The sequence below is a fragment of the Choloepus didactylus genome, chromosome 9 (assembly GCF_015220235.1).
Source record: "Choloepus didactylus isolate mChoDid1 chromosome 9, mChoDid1.pri, whole genome shotgun sequence".
Taxonomy (NCBI): domain Eukaryota; kingdom Metazoa; phylum Chordata; class Mammalia; order Pilosa; family Megalonychidae; genus Choloepus; species Choloepus didactylus.
The window spans coordinates 91,683,550-91,703,341 of NC_051315.1; the positions used below are offsets into that span (position 1 = coordinate 91,683,550).

Below are 19,792 nucleotides of genomic sequence, written 5' to 3' on the forward strand. Positions count from 1 at the left end.
CACTAGAAGGAAAGCTAAAGGATAAAACATGGGATTCTATAACATAGTGAACCCTATTGTGGATGATGAATGTGATTAATAGTACAAATACAAGAATGTTCTTTCATGAACTAGAACAAATGTACATCACTATTTTAAGGGGTTAATAATAGGATGGTATATGGGAAAAATACAACTATGTAAACTATGGACTATAGTTAACAGTAATATTTGTAATATTCCTTCTTCAATTTTAACAAAAACTATACCAATGCTAAGTGTCAATGATAGGGGGATATAAGTTTTATGGGATTTTTCCTTTTGGAGCAATGCAGATGTTCTCAAATTGATTGTGGTAATGAATGCAGAACTCAGTGATTGTACCAAGAACCATTGATTGCACACTTTGGATGGATTATATTAGGTGTCAATAAAACTGTTTATATATATATATATATATATATATATATATATATATACACACACATATATATATGAGAAAAAATAGGAGATATGGACTGGGTTTTAGATAAAATTAAGGAACTATTGTTAATTTGATTAGGTGTGATACTGTCAGGATGGTTGTATTTTTAAAAATGTCCTTATTTGCTATAAATGTATTCTGAAATATTTAATGATGAAATGATATGATATGTGACATTTGCTTTAAGAAGACACCAGGAAAAAGAAAAAACAAATGAATATGATAATAGATGGAGCAAGATTGATAACTGGATGATGGGTACATTGGATCCTGATATTTTTCTCTGTATTTCAGACTATGTTTGGAAATTTTAAAAGAAACTAATAAAGAAAAAGTGAGCCATTTAAATTCACTCCATGAAAGCCAGGCAGTCTTTATTAAAGGAACATTTATAATAGCAAAGAGAATCCTTATGATATAATGTTAAAGAAAAAATGCAGCATAAAAATTATCTATACAGCACTGGATGCAAGTATAAAAACGTGCGCTGACAATACTGAAGAAAATAAAATGTTCAATAAAACTGGAGTGGTACGGTGATAACTTTTGCTATTCTTTTTTTGATTTTCAAGGTTGTCTTTAATGCTATATTTTATAATGAAAAATGTTTTTTCAAAGAAAGTTTTATTAAAACAGCTCATGTCTCTGAAAACCAAAAAAAAAACAAAACACAATTTCTCTCTTTCCTGCTCTGTAATGTATGAAAGCCTGTATTATAAAAACTGTTTCCTTTCATTAAGACCAGTATGGTTTAGAAGAAAAAGGAAAAGCTTTGGAGTCTGAATAACTTGGTTTTGACTCAGGTAATTGGCTGGCTTTATGACATTGAGTACATTATTTAATCTTCCTGAACCTCAGTTGCCTCATGAATGAAGCGAGATTAGTAATGCCTATGATTTTTATATAACTAGGTAAGAGGAGATTAAAAAAAAGTACCCAGCACCAGGGCCTAAAAGGCAAATGCTCCAAGAATGGTTAACAACTGAGACTTAGACATATGCTCTTTGGATTTAATAATTGTATAGACCCTTCCCTGAAACTGATATGAGAAAGAATAGAAAACTGAATCAAGGGGCATCACCTAGAGGTGAAAAAGGACCGGAAAGAAGTTGCCTTCACATTTGCCTAGGCCTTGTCCTGCCTAATGGTTTGCATTTGTGAAGATCTGCTGGGATTTGTTCCATATGAAGCCATGGAACAAAGGCAAGTTTACGTCCTCTGCCAGGATAATACAAGAATAAACTAAGCAGGTTTTTTGAATCTCTGAATAGTCAGGTGCACTGCCATCAAAATAAACTTTCATTTCTATCCTGTGCTGATAAATAATAAATAAAGGAGCCCACTAAAATATTCTAGAAAGGAAGATTCATATACAAATTAGATACCAGGGACAGATTTCACACTTAGTTTGTTGGATCATTCTTTCCTTAACTGTGGGTTTGGGAAGTTCTTTTGTTGTCCCCTTTGTTGCTTAGAGGAAGGGGAAGAAAGCTTTAGTATACTGAGAAAAGAATGATTTTGATTGGAGGCAGTATTGCTCTCAGTATGGGCTTTCATGTGTTATAGTGATTGCTAATACATAATGGAGAAAATCCATTTATTGAAGTGCCGTAAACAGCAGTGAGATCGTCTGATCTGACACACTGCCATTTCCGTTCAATGAGTGTTTGTTATGGGGATGCGGGCAGTTCAGTAATGTTTAAAGCAGAAGTGAAAGATGTTATGCCAGCTACTAAGCCTGCTAATGTCCCTTCTCATGTGTTTCCTCTGTGAAATCTGAATGGTGGAGTGAGTTCAGTATATTCACTGGGCTTCCAGTAAATACTTCTCTCAATGCATTTCATCACCGCATTGTAATACCATAGTCACATTTCAATATAATGTCATATCAAAACTGTTATTTAATATCGGTTTGTGACATTGAATATATAAACTCATTTATTAAGATGAGGCATATTTAGATATTGCTTATATATCATCATGAACATTACTGAAATGAAATTAGAAGTGTAGAAGGTGGCATTGGGAATGGATAATGGATACTCTGGTTTAACGTCCCACCAAATGCAGGAATCCCTTCCATGCTATCCCTACTCAGCCAGCTTCCATTTGAACCCTTCCAGGAATGAGGAGCTCACAATTTTGACACTGAAGCATTCTAATGACACTAGCCTATAATGCTCCCAGATCTTAAGCCCCTATTTAGAATCTGGCCGTATCTTATTTGTGGTTGAACAAATACTCATCATCTAGCAGAGATAAACAAAAATATTTTTAAAACCACAGACATCTGCCTCCCTGCAACTTCACCCTTGGCCTTCCATCTGCCCTTGGGAATTCCACAGAATAAATACACACCTCCTGTGTGGTAGCTCTTCAAATATTTGATCATGGCTATTATATGTCCTCCTCGAAGCCTTGGCTTTTCAAGGTTACCTGGTCCCAATTCTTTCAACTGATATTTCTCAACCTGTTAGCACTTTTCTGGGCACACGTCACTCTGTCACTGCTAGTTTAGAAATGAGCCATCTTTACTTCAACATCCTATTCCTGAGGTCCTAGAAAACACAGGGCTATTATTAATTCCCTTGTTCAAGGTCACTTCTTTGTTAATCTCACCAAGTATTGTGTTGGTCTTCTTTTTAAATCAGAAACAGCACATTGTTAGTTTATATCAGCTTAGAATAAAGTAAAGCTTGCAAGTCTTTTTTTTTTTTTTTCAAACAACTGCTAGCAAACCAGGTCTCCCTCCTTCTGTACTTGTTTGAACCTATGTAGAGGACAAGAATTTATCCTTATTAAATTTTGTCTCTTTTTGTCAAGTCATTTTTCCTCCCTATCAAGACATAGTTGAGTTTTAGTATTTTTTATTCAGTCTATTAGGGATATTTCTTTCACTGATGTATCAGTTACACATCTGAGAATGGTGCTTTCTCTGTCATTGACAAAGTATTGACCAAGACAGGCCAAAGATTTTCTGCAAGGTATTTCTAGACATCAGTATGTGACTTTTGTTAGTTTATTATTGAAAAAAAAACAAAACAAAACCTAGTTTGAAAATCTTTTACATGTGTTTACTTTCTTGTCTCCAGGATGTCTTAAGAGGACATAGTTAGGGAAGACTTAGTCAAATGCCCTGCTAACATTGGGAGCCACTGTCGTTATTGATTCACTTACTGCCCATCATAGAACCCTACTATAAAAATGAAACAAGGTTAATTTGGAGTGACTTCTAGGTTGCATTAATTTTTCTTTTGAAAAATTTACTAAAAATTGTATCTAAATAATCTTATTTTTAAAAAAATAACAAGTTTGCAAAATAATTCATTCATTGCCTGTAATTTAAACTCGTATGAACTTGTTTGGTTCAGAGGAGCTGCTTTTTATTACACCAGTTCACTTTATAGAATCATTGCTCTGAAAATGAATTGGTGAGGTGACAGAAAATCACTCCGTAGGTGTCACTCCAACACATGATTATATTCACACCTCTTTAGATAGACAGTAATCAGGCTAAGACATGTCCAGGCAGTGCTCTGGCATCTACGTAAATGGTTCTGTGACAGGAGGCACTGATGGCATCATGTCACTAATGGGTGTGTTTTCTCTAAGTGGAAAATTCTGTGTTATTTGAAAAGAGTTTTTGTTTTTTCTCACACAAACTCTGGCTTTTTATATCAATGTCAAATATCTGTCAAACACATATATTACTTTCTCTTCTGTGTTTTGCTGTATTCATGTAAAAAATGGATTTTTTTTAACATTACTTTTCACCTTGGACCTCAATAAAAAGACAAAATAATTTAAAAGAGGAGTAACATTAAGAAACTCAAACCTGTAAGTCAAGGAATAAAGTGTCATGTGACAAAAATACAAATCTTTGTGCAATACTTTATATTTTTAAAGAGTATTCTCACATGTATTTTTTTGGAAAAAATTCTGGTTGTAAAAATAATGTGTACTTGTTGAATTTGGAAGATACTGAAATGGATAAAAAATAGGTCAACTATCATTTCACTACCCAGAGATTGGCACTGTTAGTATTTGATGTGCTTTTTTTTCCAGATATGCATGTATGTGTAGTTGTGTGTGTGTGCATGTGCATATGTTTCTTTGTGTTGTGTATTTTATATAAAAAGTAACCTCATGATGTACATAAGAAGTTTGTACTGAAGAATCAGTATAACATAGTAGTTAAAAATGCTTTGCAATCAGACACTTTGAGATTCCAATCCTGGTTACGCTACTTATGTAGTAACTGTAAATTACTTAAACTCTCTAAACCTCATTTTCTCTTTTACAACAATGAGGATAATAATAGTATGTACCATATAGGTTTATTGTGAGAATTAAATAAGATGATGCATGTAAAGTTCATAGCATGGTGCTTGGTCCATGGTAAATGCTCAGTAAATAATTGCTATCATACAGGTTTTTTTTTTTTCTGCTTTCTTCAGTTAAATTTTAGAGTAAAAATTTCCCTTATAAAATACTATTTGAAAATTATTTGGAATGACTGCATAAATTTCAGTATATGAGTATGTCTTAATATAGTCATTTCCCTATGGTTAGACCAATTCTAATCTTTGCTATCATAAAGAGCACCACAGTTCATATCCTTTAAATTAATTTTGTGCATATCTATAGATGACATATTCAGAATGAATTACTAATGACATTTTATGGAGGAGCAGAAACAAAAAAGAACGATTCTTTAGTGCCTACTCGTGTGCCACGTTATATGCTAGGTTCTTAACATCAAAATTCTCATTTAACTCTTGCAAAACTCCTTTGAGATAAATCTGTTACCCCCATTTTTTAGATGGGAGAGCTCTGAGGGGGAGATAAATAGTTTGCTCAAGGTCACGGAGATAGTAGTGATGGAGATGGTATTTGAAGCCAACTGTCTGATTTCAAAGCTTAAGGTTTTTTTTCCCCACTCTGGCATACAGTTCAGGCCTATCTTTTTGATGTTGGCAGAATGAATAGTTACCATTGTGCTTTCTACAAAACTTCACTTGGTACCACGTAAAAGATAGGATACTTGGCTGGAACTCTTGGCTTACTCAATATAGTACCTCTTGTGTATGCATGTTCTCATATGTTTTGGAATCAAGCCACATTAAGATGAGGTCTTAACTAAAGGAAGTAAAGCATCAGTATGCTTATTTGGTGAAAGGAAACCTTAGGGAAGAAAATATTCATTTAGCCAATAACGTAAAACTCTTCTTTGTTTTAGTTGTATGGCCTGGGCTAGAATTACTTATCTCCCTAAGAATCAGAGTGTTTCAAATCAAGTGATTAAATCAGGTTGGGAATTAAACAATAACAATCAAAGTAAATTGATGCTGTCAAATGGAATTGGCAGTTTCATTGCTGGTATATTAGAAGAACAATTTGCTGTCTTAAAATAGGGGTTAGAAGGGAAAAAGTCTTTACTTTATAAATAAGATGATACATCAGAAAACAGCTGTAATATTAATATGATTACTATAGGTGTAAGTAGAGATAAAGGGGAGACAGAGTATATGGGGATGAACCCTCAAAGAATTATTTGATGAATTGACGTGTCATCTTTAAAAAGTCAGCCATTCAGAAAATTTATCTTGGCAGCTCTCAGATCTTACTTACAGCATGTAGTGTGACAGTCAGTTTTATATGAAAAATGCGTAATTAATACAAAGATCCAGGTACAGGTATTGCCAGTCAGTACCTAACATGGTTTCTTAGAACAAAGAAACAAGTGAAGTTGTCTTCTAATAGGGCAATCCGGTTTGTCATTTTGTAAGTTTCAGTTCTTGGTAAAAATGGAAACAATCAAACAAGAAAACCCTAGTTGTAATAGTTCATATTCAAAAAGAACTGTATTGCAGAGTTTATAATTAATTATTGTCTAGTCAAGAAAACTATGTTTGTTTTTTGAATTCTTACATTTATTATAGCACTTGTGCTTGCACATTCTTGTCTTAGAATGGTTCTGATTTTCCTTCAGCCATTTTAGGAGAAGCAGTGTCACTCATAGCCCAGTAGCTAAAAATGTTTTAGACTGTGACAAAATATGGGCCATTGACTTGGCCTGTTGATAGTATTTCTCCCATGGTAGTGTTACATGTGGGAAGGGCCTAATAAGTTAAATTTGGGCTCTCTATACAACTAGTAAGTAGTTTGTTTGGTGAACAGAGAATTGGATATGGAATCTGCCAGTTGGATTCAAGATGTGCCTCCATTGCTAATAGCTGTGTAACCCTGGGCAAAGCGCTCTACCATCTCTGAGCTCAGGTCCCTCGACTCTCAAATGGAGATAATGGCATCTGTGTGGTTGTTTGAAGAATCCGATGTAGTGAGCAAGCTACTTGGTTAACTCAGAAGCACTTTTACAATGAGTTTCTGTTATGAATTAATGGCCACAGGTCATCCCTCTGGAGGAGGAACTGATTTACCATTTAAAATATTTTCAAGTGAAGAGTGGAGATATTTGTAAAATATTTGTAAAAATGTGCCATTCCTTGCTGATCTCAACAGACCCTTCTAACTCTTCATTTATACTTTATCTAATAATAATTGGGCAGGTCCCTTTCTCTGCCCTGGAAACCCCTGGTGCCTAGCTTGAAGGGTATCCAAGTAAGGACACTCACTCCCAGAGTATATTCCTCTGATGTGGGAAGCCTTTTGGTCTCTATAAGTGATTCCTTGAATACAATAAAGACCTTTTGTAAAAATAGACATTTAGATTTATGATATTGTATGTGATGCTCCAAGATAGAAGCAAAACCTTATATTTGATGCATATTTTGACTTTCAATGAAACAGCCACAAAGAAAAAGACTAAAATAAAAAAATTCCAGTAAGATGGCATTATAAAAAATATCGGAAACTTTTTGATTATTAAAATTATCATGTAGCTGGAGGAGAGAGGGAAAGAGAATGAGAAGTTAGGAACTTTGACATTGGGTAATATCCATGCAGACTTTCTGGGAGTCTCTGCTTGGTTCTTCCCCCAGCCCTGGCTATTGTAAGGGCTAAGAAACTGCTTCTATGTCTGGCTTCAAGAGAGTGAATCCCAACCCTGGTGCTGCACTTATTCTTTTCCCTTGGCTGCTGTGGGCTAACCTCCCTTGCTTTTATTACCAACCAGGGATGGTGGCCCTTTTTCTCAGTCTATTAGAAAGACAATATTTGTTCACTGGCTGCTCCAGCTTGGAGTATTCCATAGGACCCTCATGGAGGTATTTTAGGCAATGAATGATTGATTGAAATGTCTCTGTGGAGTTCCTCAGGGATGGGAGTGTGTGAGCTAAGTGCTGGACATTTCTGGCAAGTCTGTGTGACCACTTAGCAGAAGGGAGCCAATGGAAGGCCCACTGAGCCCAGAGTTCCTTGAGCATGCTGAATGGTGATTGCCAAGCCTGCTTTGTATATGCATTTTGAATCAATTTCTAAATTTAGTTTCTTCTGTGCAGGAAACTATTTTGAACTTCTCATTTGCTTTAGTGCCACATTTCATTCAGCTTGTTTCTTCACCAGCTATTTCCTGAGCCTCTGCTCTGCACTAGGCACTATGAGAGGAGCAAAGGTGAATCAGACCCTGGGAAGGAGAGAACACGTACACGTTAGGTAGACAACAAGGCATGCATCCAGAGTTGAGAAAAGGAAGAAGCCGAGTACGTAATGATTTTTTCTGTACTTCCTATGATAAATTGTACTACATAAAAATCTATACCAATATTCATTTATGTAGCAAATCCCATTATAATGAAAATCCCTATTATCTGTGAATCGGGCAAGCATCAGTAGAACACAATTCCAATACAACAGAAGACTTTAGATGGTCCCTTGGAATGAGCTGAAATGGGCTTTAACCCATATATCAAGCTTTTCATGGCATTGATATTTTTCATTTCCATGTGACAACAAATACCTGATTTGATATTAAATCCAGTTAAATCAATATTTCTTGCTGTAGTCAAGGCATAGCAACATATATCCAAGGGCAACATAGCCACAACAGTCATATTTTGGTGAGAGCCTATATTTTATCATAAGCCTCTCTGATGGGACTACCTTCAGATGAATAGGATGAAAATATCAACCTAGCTATGATAAAAAAAGAAAAGCCAAAGAATCTATAATCTTGTTCCTCACCCTTCATTTAACCCTTCCCATAATTTATTTTGGTTTCTTTAATCATAAGGAATGACAAAAGGGAAAAGATCTTAATTGTGGTAGCTGTGGTTTATTTCTCTGTCCTTAATGGGTCTGTGTTAGCCTTTCTAGAAGATTTCTTAAAACAACAGTAACAGACAGGTGAACCAAGAGTTCATAAGAGGGTAGGGTAGAAGCCCATTCCTGTTTACTCTTTTTCTGAACTTTTAGCCATGAGAGGAGTTCTGAAATTTACCTGTTACAAACTCACGGTATTCCTATAAAGAAATGGCCTGAAGCATCAGTTTATAAACACTAATAAATCTGTTTACTGCTTGTTATCAGAAAAGCCTAACTTCTCTTCAGTGTGTGGAGTGTAAAGAAGAGTGGCTACCATTTATTGGCCTCCTGCTATGTGCTACACACTTCCAGTATCTCATTTCTAATAGGCAAAATGATGCTTCAAGGCAGGTGTTATTATTCCCATTTTATAGATAAAGAAACGTGAGACTTGGGCTGCTGCACAGCTTATCTAAGGGCAGCAAGCTAGAAAAGGTGGAAGCTGGGCTTTGAACCCAAGTTTGTCTGACCCTAATGCAATATTTAGCCATCCTGTGAAGAATACCATCTCTGAGAGCCATAAACATTTTGTGCTAACTTCTGTGGTGGTGGTGGGAGATGGAATTTACTGAAGTGCTACTTTTCCCAGGTCAAAGATTGATGAATATTTTGGGGGCTGTTTAAACATCTTTATTAAGAATTAAATCCATAAATGTTTAATATCTTGTGCTGGTTTGGATGTATTATGTCCCCCAAAACACCATTATCTTTGATGCAGTCTTTTGTGGACAGATGTATTAGCGTTGATTAGATTGTAATTCTTTGAGTGTTTCCATGGAGATGAGACCCACCCAACTGTAGGTGATGACTCTGATTGGATAATTTCCATGGAGGCGTGGCCCCACCCATTTAGCATGGGCCTTGATTAGTTTTACTAGAGCACTATATAAGCTCAGACAGAAAGAGCAAGCTTGCTACAGCCAAGAGGGACACTTTGAAGAACACACAGGAGATGAGAGAGGAGCTGTAGCTGACAGACCCATTTTGAAGATGGCCATTGGAAGCTGACACTGACATTTTGGGGAATGCCATTTTGAAATGCAACCTGGGAGCCAGCAGACGCCAGCCACGTGCCTTCCCAGCTAACAGAGGTTTATGGATGCCATTGGCCATCCTTCAGTGAAGGTACTCTGTTGCCTTGGACACTTTATGGCCTTAAGACTGTAACTTTGTAACCAAATAAACCTCCTTTATAATAGCCAATCCATTTATGGTGTTTTACATTCCGGCAGCATTAGCAAACCAGAACATATCTCGTTTGACAATTCATATTATTTATTACACCAACTAACCAATGTTTGCCTTCTGTGGTGCAGAAAGAAAATCAGATAATTGCTTTTATCAGAAGTTTGAAAAGCATTTTTAAAATCAATTCTTTTTTAATGGAAGTATTATATTCACCAAATTATTCCACTCCAAAGAATTTTTGCGAATGATGATGTATCTAAATGTGATGAACTGATCTTTAAATAAAGTCATAAAGTCAGTAGCAATTTGTGTCTAAGTAAATGTTTCTCAGAAAAGCAGGAGTACACACATACACATGCACACACACACACACACACACAAGAAAAGATTTTTATCAAAATGACCATTGGCGTACTTCATTAAAACCAAAAAAGTCAAATAGTTTTGTACTAGTTTAATTCTTGTCTCCTGGGTTTGTTGCATTCAGCACTGTTACTTCTAGAAAATAAATCTAAGCTTTGACCCAGACATTTCACTGATTACCTGGTTTCAGCCCCTTGTTTTTCAGACATTCCTAGCTGCCCTTTCAGCTCAGCATGGTATCCCCCAGACTGCTGGGCACCTGGGGCACTTGGGCCCTGGATTTTGGGTTGGTGCAGAATTCTTTGGGGCCACTCCCAGCAGACCCGGGTGTGTGCACTTGGCCTCAGGGCTGCACTCTTCCTTTGTTTTCTGATTGCCAAGATACCATGTGATAAAAATTCATCATGCTTGAAATGCTAATTACAAGGTGTAGGCTGCGTCTCATATTGATATCTTTGGCACTAGTCACGGTGCCTGACACTGTGTTCAGCCAAGGATTTTTGGATAAATGAAGGGTTATAATATATTCTCTCAAAAATGGACTGTTTGGGAGAAAAAGTTAGTCTAACTGAAAGTCAGAACTGTAGATCAGAATACAGGGTTTAAAAGCCTCTAGGTTAATCCCCTCATTTCAAAGACAAAACCAAGTGAGGTCAGAGAAGTTGGAGAATAGAATGCCACCCAGAGAGTTGGTATGGGAGCATGCGTGGCATCTCATTTCCTGAGGTCCTGTTCCCCGCCCCCCCCCCACTTTCTAGTGTGCCCTGTTGTCATTGATGTTCCTGATTGTTTCATGGAGGCTGATCTTCTGAGCAGAGCGTTTGTTTCTTTGAATCCCCACTTAGCGCTTAACAGAATATTGGATATATAGAGATTCTCAAGAAACACTTGGAGCAGTTGTTGAGTGACGGAGTGGTTGGTTGGTTGACTTCTAACCCTGGCACTAATCCCCTTGGCCCAAGTTATTACTGGCTGAATGATGGGTTCCTTGGAGTTGTGTGTATATTATGGGCTACCTCTGGGAGAGAAGAATATTATAACAACAAAACAGTAGCTAACATTTATTTGTAATAAAATAGTACATCACTGTGATTGAGAGTCTGGGCTTTAGGACCAAGTTGGTGCAGCTAGAATCCCAGCTCTACCACTTGACACTTACATTTTAGTGGGACAGGTGATTTGGCTTTTCTGTGCCTCAGTTTCTACACCTGTAAAATGCCAAACTAATTGTGCCTATCTCATAGAGTTTCTATGAGCACTGAAGGAGTTAACTCCTGGGAAGCCCCAGAAGAGTGTTAGGACTATCTGACCAAGCAGTAAATATTAGCTATTATTATTGCTATATGAAACTATCACTATTATGCGCTAGGCTGTGTGCTAAATGCATTGCATGCGTTATGTATCATCCGGTCTTCTCAAAAACCATGGGAGGAAGGTCCTACTATGATCTCCATTTTATAGTTGAGTAAATTGAGGCACAGAGAGGTTCTGCTGCCTACCCAAGGTCACATAGCTACTGAGTCCTGGGTGAGGCACAATTCCACATCTGCATGATTCCAGTTCCTGTGCTTAGGTATGGGTGCGGAAGGAAATGGGTGGTGCGGCTGCTAAATACGGGACCTGACCTCCAAAATTCTCTTTTTCCCTAGAGCCCTCCAGAACCCAGGCTGTTTTCAGGAACATCTCCGTGGATTCCTAGGTAAGGAGAGGTGGTCCTTCCTTTCTCTGGGTCCTCCTCCTGCCCACGTGGCCAGTTGTCCCTACATCTGACTCCCAGAGGCCCTATCACAGACTTCAGCAGCTTCTGCTGCCTCTCAGGGTCTCAACACCAGAGTTCCCGTTTACAGACGTGTAGTCTGAAGTCACTCATGATAGGGCAGTGGGGGGCTGTGGACCTGAGGCACTCCTCCTGACCCCTACTGACATCCCCCTAGACCACCTGAATCCCCTGCCCACCCCCCTGCATCCCCCTTACCCCAACCTATATCTTCTTACCCCACTTACATACCTCTAGCCCACATACATCCCCCTGCCCCACCTACATCCCCCTCCCCACCTACATCCCCCACCCCACCTGCATCCTCCTGCCCTACCTGCATCTCCCTAAGCCACCTGCATCCCCCTAAGCCACCTGCATCCCCGCATCCCATCTACATCCCCCTTACTTCAACCTATATCCTCCTACCCCACCTACATCATCCCCCTAGCCCATCTACCTACACCCTGACCGACCTGCATCCCTACCCCACCTACTAGGCTGTGTGCTAAATGCATTGTATGCGTTATATATCATCCGGTCTTCTCAAAAACCCTGGGAGGAAGGTCCTAGTATGATTTCTTTAGTGTAGTTTCATACCTGTGAAATACTTTGATATATCAAAAAAAAAAAAAAAAGAAAAAAAAGAAAAGAAAAGCCTCTTAGAGACATACTTGTAATGTAGTAAGGAATTATGGTTAAGAGTGATAGGCTTTGGAGCCAGATTGCCTGGCTTCCTTTCCTTGCAGTGATAGCAATTATTGCTTTTGTTGTGCTGAAGAACATGCTCCAGTGAATCTAGAAGCCAGGTTTGCAATCAGCAGTGCTCAGTCAGCATTAAGTGGGAGTGGAAGGAAACAGGCTTTTGAGCCAGACAGCCCAGCTTCGAATCCTGCATCTGCTGCCCAGGGATTGTGCAGTCTTTGCATGTCACTTACTTCCCTGAACCTGTTTCTCCTCTCTCAGATGGGATAACGATAGTTATCTTACAGAGTGGTTGAGATGATCTGAGCTCATGTTTATGAAGTGAACTTACACAAGATTGACATTCAATAAAATGGTTACAATTTTTGTTATCAGTTATTCGTATTTGAATGGGTACATCAAAAATTTTTGCTGGACAGAAAGCATATTGTTGTTTTAGGTACATATTTTCTCTGAAATATTTTTATTTTTTCCCTGAGCATTCTTAAATTAATTTGCTTAGGAAGCCGTAGATTCATGGTGAAAAGCTCATCTTTGGTCTAGACCCTGTCAAATGATTATAAATTACAAATTGAGGTAGTCCAAATTAATGAGGTCTTATTGTACCTGGATATTTCCACAAATGTTTAATCTAAACTTGATTCTTTTTTCTGTAAACCTGAACTTCAGTAGCAAGATGAGTGGAGCTTTTTGAAAAGGTCCGTTAACATTGGTGGGAGTTGGTTGTTTTCCATTAATGGAAGAGAATTTTTCACTTCTTTGTATCCAAGTCACCGTGAAAATATTCTCTATAGTTGTTCAAAGAGAATTAGTATGCAAACAACTGGTTTATTTTTTCTCTCTCTCTCTGTACACACACACACACATATGGCACACTTAGAAGGAACTTCTCAGTTTGGTTAGGCAACTGAGAAGTTGCTATGTAAAGTCTGGCAGCCTTCTTCCTATCAGATGAGGAAGAGCACACTGAATTCCTGTTTTCTTGGAACATATATCAAATAACCAGAAACACCTGATTATTCTGCCAGAAGGTACCAAACAGCCTGATGGAAAGATGTATCAGTGGAAAACCATTCTGATCACATTTTTGTCAGAAGAATGAGATGCCTTCAGCTGTCTAATCATATTAGAGGTGGAAAGCAGGAATGTTTTTGTCTGCAAAAGATTACTCTAATTACTTGTTCAACCCCTGCTTTTACTGATTCCTTAACCCAGAACAGTGATGCTGGACCTCCCTTCTGTAACTGGTCTTGCCAGTTGGTAGTAGTCTCAAACATGTACCACAGGAGCACACTTGAAGAATTTTCTAATTCCAGCTCAAAGGCTTTACATTTATTTTTATGCAGACATCACTGATTGAAATGGTTTCTCCCTCAGCATAATCCTATTGCCAGCAGTTACAAAAGACTTGGAAGATGGCAAATGAAACCCACAGTAACTGAAGACTAGTCCAAATTCAATTAGGAAGAGACCTGTCCCATGTGGACACATAAGCTGTATAAATCCATTTTAATTGTGAGCTGTGGTACTTATCAGGTCATGTTTATTTTGGATGCAATGACCAAAGCTGGATTTAAACCAGGAACTCCAGATCTTTGAGCCCTAATGACTAATTTGGGTATCCATCGAATCCCTTAATTCATTTCTTAATTAGTTCTCCCAGAACTGGAGAGTTGCTTAGTTACAATTATTTTCACAAATTTCTCATAAATCAAAATGAATGTACATAGATTTTTTTCCCCTATGGCTCACTTTTTGCACTGGTCTTAAAGAACTATTCTTTTTGTTATCAAAATAATAGCAATAATGTCAGCAACAATAACAAAACTAACACTTGGCGAGGCAACAGTATATAATAGACTGTAGCACTGGGAAGCATGCTTTTGAATCCCAGCTCAACTACCTACAGCTGCATGACCCTTGTCAAGTTACCTTTCCTCTCAGTGCCTCAGATTTCTCTTGTAAAATGGGACAAATAATAGTACCTACCTCTAATTACGTACAGCACTGTACATACGAGTTACTACGCAGAAAGTTTTTGGCACAATAAGACAAGAAGACAATGGTAGACTGATGAGCAGGTTTTTCTGGTGCCACAAGATTGTGTCCCATTTATTCACTGCATTTGCAGCACACTCCTGATGTTAATGAAAATGTTAGAGACTCTGAAGTTGGAATTAATCTCTATTATTTGTATTTGTACTCCTCAGTTATCTACAGGGTTAACATTTTTTGGCTTTCCATGCTTCATCAATATAAGAATTAACTTGAAACCTTTTGGTGCAAAATTACTGAAAAAAATTGAATGAATGTTTTTGTCTCTCAGCGTATACAATATTAGACTCATGAGAAATAAAAATGTGACTATAATATGTTAAAATTTATGGGTGTATATTTTTATGTGTGTGTATATATGAGATTTGGGGGAATCAGTTTCAATAAATTCACTGGAAATTTTCAAACTATTTTAAATAGATTTAAATGCATTTAATGTCATGGTTTAATGAACATGAAGAGAGAAAGTTTGGGAAAACATAAATCTCACAATTTAATGAGCTTTTCTTCTGGTGATATGAGAGTTAGTTAATATTAAAATTGTTTTGTAAGAGATACACTGGAATTACCTTTTGTTAGTTTTTTTTAAAACTAAGATAGGACCCAGCAATTTCAGTCTCATGTGTGTGTGTTTGTATGTGTGTATTCTAGTGAAATGTGCATTCCGAAGATACTTGTAAATGTTCTTAGCAGAATTATCTGTATTCATCTCAAATTAGAAATATCCAAAATGTCTATTAGTAGTAGAAGGTGGTAGATGCATAAAATGGAAAAATTTTTAATTAAATTTAAAATTCTGTTGTATTCATAAAATGAAATACTACATAACAGTGAAAAAGAATTGAACCAGCACTCTGCACAATAATATGGATATATCCTACAAATATTGTTTTGAAAAGAAGATGAAAAAGAATACATAATCATGTTATTCTACTTATAAAAGTATGAGAACAGACCAAATTAAACTCTATTGCTAAAGGGTGTGTGCATACATAAGGGGCTAAAATTTTAAAGAAAAGCAGGGGTCTTCTTACTGTAAGAATCAGAAGAGTGGTTGCCTCTAGGGAAGGGAGGTAGGGAAGAGAAAGAACTTGGAGGGCTTCTGGGGGTCCTGACAATGTTCTGTGTTTTGTTGGGGCTAGTGGTTACATGAGTAATATACAGTATATTACACTAAATATTAATGTTTTATATACTTTTCTGTTAGTGGGTTATAATTCATAGTTGTAAAAAAAGTTTAAAAAACAAAGTCACTCTCTTTCCTGCCTTGGTTGGTTTGGACATTGTCCTTGTACTGCATCGTTTTGGCTTAGAAAGTCCTGCGAGTGTAACTGACCCCTAGAAGTAGACTGCTGCCTCGCTGCATGACACTGGCCTCCAAAGTGGGATATATACCCCCAGGGAGCCCTTGAGAAGATCCATTTAGATGGGAAAAGAACTTGTTTAGAATTTGCATTTACATTAATTTTGTCATAAAACACTGCAACTGATGGTGAACGCATTGGCACTAGCAGCCTCCCTGAGCCCACCTGTCAGCTCATTGACTGTCACCTGTGGAGCACGGTGGGCTAGAGCTCCTGAGGAAGGCTGGGGCTTCCCAGTGGCTTGCTCACCAGTTCATTTGCTTTGGCTATTTTGTGAAATATATTGTACCTGGTTAAATAGATTTACAAAATCTATTTTTTAGATTTAATAAACACAAACTGAACAAGTACCTTAAAAGGATTCTGCAAAAATTTCCCATAAATGGAAGATAATTTTAGATTGTGCAAGCAGCAAGAAAATGGCAAAGCTTTGTGTGAACTCTTTGTCAGCCTCGTTATGAGGTATTGACAATGACCATTAGAAGAGATCTGTCAAGAAGCTGGCCACCAAAATTCTAAGTTATTTGGAAGATCTGTGGATTTATATTTATTATCCTTGATCATGAACCTTTCCCATGTGTATGTTTGCCTTGAGATCTCATGATTAGTAAGCTATTACATCAGTTCTGTCATCCTTTTCTATTTTTGTTCATGGTTTATAAGGTATATAACATATTAATACAATAATACATACAATTTATGTGAATTATAAACAAACAACCAAACATATATTGGGAATACATATTCAAACCATGTAAGATGAAAATATCTTGGGCACCGCTGCTAACAGTTAAATCTAGAATGTGTAGGAAATGGTAAACTTGCTAACTATATTCAATAGGAGGCACATCTTGGTTCTAATTTCCTTTTATTGGCAAATATCAACACTAAGGCCTTAGGTTTTTTACCCTATTACAACTTCTCCCAAGCCCCTGGTTTGGGGTTGGAGTAGGAGTGAGGGAGAAACAAGGATGCCCTCCCTTCTACGCCGTACATACACACATCTAGAATAGCTCTGCTTTTTCCTGTTTTATTTGTTTATATATCCCATAAGATTCCTTCTTAACTAAGGATTCTATAAATAAAAAATTGAAAACGATATGGCAGGCTCTTGCAAGGTGGGAATAATAGAGTGCAAGGATGGCACATGCATCATGGTTTGTAGTGGGAAGGGCACGCGCTAGTGGCGAGCAGCCCTGGGTGCTCAGCCTGGGTCTACCACTTACCAGGAGCACACCATGGCACACAGGCAGTGCCCTCTCTGAGCCACCGTCACTTCGTCTCTCTCACATGGATAACAACAGCAGCCCTTTCCCCCTCACAGTGTCATGAGATCACTTATGTAACACTTTCTGAAAATGTCAAGTTTCCTACCAATGTAAGAAATTGTGATGTTCTTATCTTTCATACTTCACCTTTACCAAAATGTAGCTTTTTGTTAAAGCCCTAATGTCCTAGAATACAGGGTTCTTTTGATAGGAAGCTACAGAAACGCATTGGCTAGCTTAAACCAAAAAAGAATTATTTTTAATGTTTTTTATGGGTAGGATCCTGAGGTGTCTCACAGAACTGAAGGAAGGGCCAAAGCATCAAACTGCATGAAGGGCAGAAACCAGGGCTGCTCTGGGGATCTCAGCTCTTTTGTCTAAGCTATTGCTGTTAATGTGACCCAGCGCTAGTGACTTTCAGCCTTTGGGTTTCTCAGCTCCGTGTTCCAGGTTTCTAGGAGAGAGAATCTGGTTGGACGACCATTTTTTGGCCAGCCTTGTTGAGTGGACCAGGTCATATAGGAGAGAGGTGATTCCTGGGAGCTCCAGCCCTGCATGTCTGGGCCATTTTCAGATCAGCAGTTCCTATATGTTTCTACCTATAATTGGTATTGTTTCCATAACTGCTAGTGCCTTAACTTTCTTTAAGGAGTTTTAATAACAAGATTAAAAGAAATATCAATACAGAGGCACATATGAATGTTTTCTCCAGTAAATGTCAACACCACCTAACTGAAACTGGGCTGCTCCTGCTCTTTAGGTGAACATCGGACTTTAAATCACATTCACTCGACGTTAAGAAATCCTTCATAGGTCACACGAGACTTCCTTCTTTTGAGGCTGCGTCTCTCTGGTTTGGTTTCACTTCTACCTTTAACCAGTGTTTTGTCTCTTGTTAGCAAGAAGGCATTAAATCAATTTTAGCATTCCGAATGCTGACAGTCTCTTTGCTGACAGCCTGACTTGCCCCAAGGTTTTATGTCAAGGCAGAAAGAAAATGAGAGTGGGGCATTGAGCCTGAATACCGTGTGCAAGACGGCATATTATGGGCGAGATTTCAGAGAAGTCTTGTACTGTATTCCAAATAGCCTCACTTTTCTTGATCTTTGGAGCGTTTGTGCCAGAGTCCTCCCCTATCCATATTAGACTATAAGAGATTGCCTGTTATGGATCGTGTACCTTCCAAGTTTAAAGGACCTGAATTTTTTTCTCTTGTGCACCTACCTATTAAAGTGTATTTTGAATATATACCAGCCATTCTTTAACATATACAGCTTTTCCTCACACCAAATGGGTGTCTGGTATATAGCATTTATTCTTCTAGGGCTCAAGCAGTTACTTGTGATATTTCAAGTATGAAAAAGATGGAAATGTTCATACATTTGGAAAAATTGGTGAATGTCTTCCAAAACACGTTTAACATCATTTTCCAATATTGCCCTAACAAGTCCTAGGTAGAGAGTGTTGTCCCCTTTGGATCATTCATTATAAAGTTACAGAGTGTAAAATTCCTTGTTCTTAAAGCACAGATGCATATGAAATAAACAAATTTTATATTTTCTCACACAGTGAAATTTTCTTTCTATAAAAAGAAAATGTCTTTCTTAGAGAAAGCATAGTCTGAAGAAACAGATATGGTAATAACAGTCATTTCACTTCACCTCCATTTTCCAAAGTGCTGAGTTGTTACATAATCTATAGTCCACACTTTTTAACCAGCCCTCAATACATTATCAACCCAGTGCCTTAAACTGGTCACAAGGATGATTTATTATTTGTCAGATTTTAAGTGCTGATCCATGAAATGTTAAACTTCTCTTGGCAGCTGTTGTCTGAAGCCTTTCAGGTATTCTGCCTAATGCTTTGAAAGACCAGTATTAGAGATAAATCACAGCATACGTTAATTTTTCTATAAGGTTGTGGAAAGGATTGTATATTCTGAGTTCTGTAAGCTTTGGCATTTGGAAGTTACTTACATGGAAAATTAAAGAAAAGGGATAAAACATTCTCAGGCTTTAACCCTTGAACCCTGGGCCAGCCATAGTCAATAGCAAAAGGATCTTGGTAACTTTGTTCTCCTAACCCTGAGATTTCCTGGCTATGAGAACTGACACAGTGCCAAGTAGATGCCTAATTGCATTCCTCGTAACTGAGAAAAAAAAACACACAGAGGAATTTTCCTTTTCTTTCAAGGGATACCTTGAGCATTAACATTTTCTGGAACAGCAAAATTGTTTATAAGACCTTTGCAAAGCTTCCTGAAAAGAGAGCTTCAAGAGGGTTCTGCCAGCCAATTAAGCATGTGTTGCTTACTGAGAGCAAAGAGTTAGGGAAATGAATCAAAGAAGTAAGGGAGATGTGGCTTTGT

The 19,792-nt window shown here is 37.6% G+C and overlaps 1 protein-coding gene across 5 annotated transcripts in view; it reads left to right on the forward strand.

Moving 5' to 3' along the window:
- The window catches only part of SPATS2L (spermatogenesis associated serine rich 2 like), a 194,604-nt gene that overhangs the window by 13,738 nt on the left and 161,074 nt on the right, over nt 1–19,792 (forward strand). For all 5 annotated transcript variants that reach the window (XM_037849410.1, XM_037849411.1, XM_037849415.1 and 2 more), the window contains exon 2: nt 11,926–11,975. The gene's annotated coding sequence lies outside the window, so the exon portion shown is untranslated. The remainder of the gene's footprint in view (nt 1–11,925; nt 11,976–19,792) is intronic.